The sequence below is a fragment of the Camelina sativa genome, chromosome 4, assembly GCF_000633955.1.
Source record: "Camelina sativa cultivar DH55 chromosome 4, Cs, whole genome shotgun sequence".
NCBI lineage: Eukaryota > Viridiplantae > Streptophyta > Magnoliopsida > Brassicales > Brassicaceae > Camelina > Camelina sativa.
The window spans coordinates 21489947-21490789 of record NC_025688.1 but is presented as its reverse complement, the minus strand read 5'-3'; the positions used below and the strand labels follow the sequence as shown (position 1 = coordinate 21490789).

The 843-nt window shown below is 38.6% G+C and overlaps 1 long non-coding RNA gene across 1 annotated transcript; it reads right to left on the bottom strand.

Moving 5' to 3' along the window:
• LOC104781652 lies at window positions 22–843 on the bottom strand. The gene is made up of 4 exons (XR_766928.1): window positions 756–843; window positions 550–611; window positions 361–465; window positions 22–218 (listed from the first exon to the last, which is right to left on the bottom strand). It is a non-coding gene; the product is annotated as an uncharacterized LOC104781652 (long non-coding RNA).

The following is an 843-nucleotide window of genomic DNA, read 5'->3' as shown; positions in this document are numbered from 1 at the left end:
GGGATAATGTTGATACCTGCTATATAGCATTCAACAAATGTCCTTGACAGCAGCACTGGAACGAACTTAGCCAAGTCTTCAGCTTCCAAATGAGAAACAGCATCAAGCTCCTCTGTCCAAGGCCAACTCTTGTCTTCTAATACTAGTGAGCAGTAATACGTTGCTTGTTCATATGGTTGTTGAAATTTGTAATTTTGGTATGCCTTTGTGACTGTTTCCTATTACAGGACAGGGAAGCAGAAAACATGTATTCGGTAAATCTGTTCACAGGGCTGATTGTCAAGATCTTACCACGTACAGCCCTTAAAAGGAGAGTCGTGGTAATTTGGAAAGAGGGACGAAGTATAATAACAAGGTTACCTTGATAACAGAAAACCTGTCAGATTTAACTTCGAATCTTGCTATCTTTTGAATGACTGCTTACAGCAAGATCCTCAATTTGTGATTAAAGCCAACAAGAGACAACTGGAAATGAGAAACTGTAAGTCAAACATAAAATTTACTGAGCAAAATACACAAGGAAACGTCAGTGTCCTTGTACAAACCCACCTCAAAACCATTGTCCGAAATTCTCAATCCATAGTCAAGACCAGCACTTTGAGCATAATAAGCTGAGACATCAAAGTAAAGATTGACGAGAACTACAATAAAATTTCCTTTCCACATATTTATCATACCAATTTCTTGATAGATATCACGAGAAACCCGTAGTTGAAAGAGAAATAACCGAAAGAGGTCTATCTATCAAATCTTACCATATTCATTCAAATAGTCCTCCAGCAACCAAACAAAAATATTTGAAAGAACCGCAGCGTCGGGAGAGCTAACTGCAAGGGGGCAGTT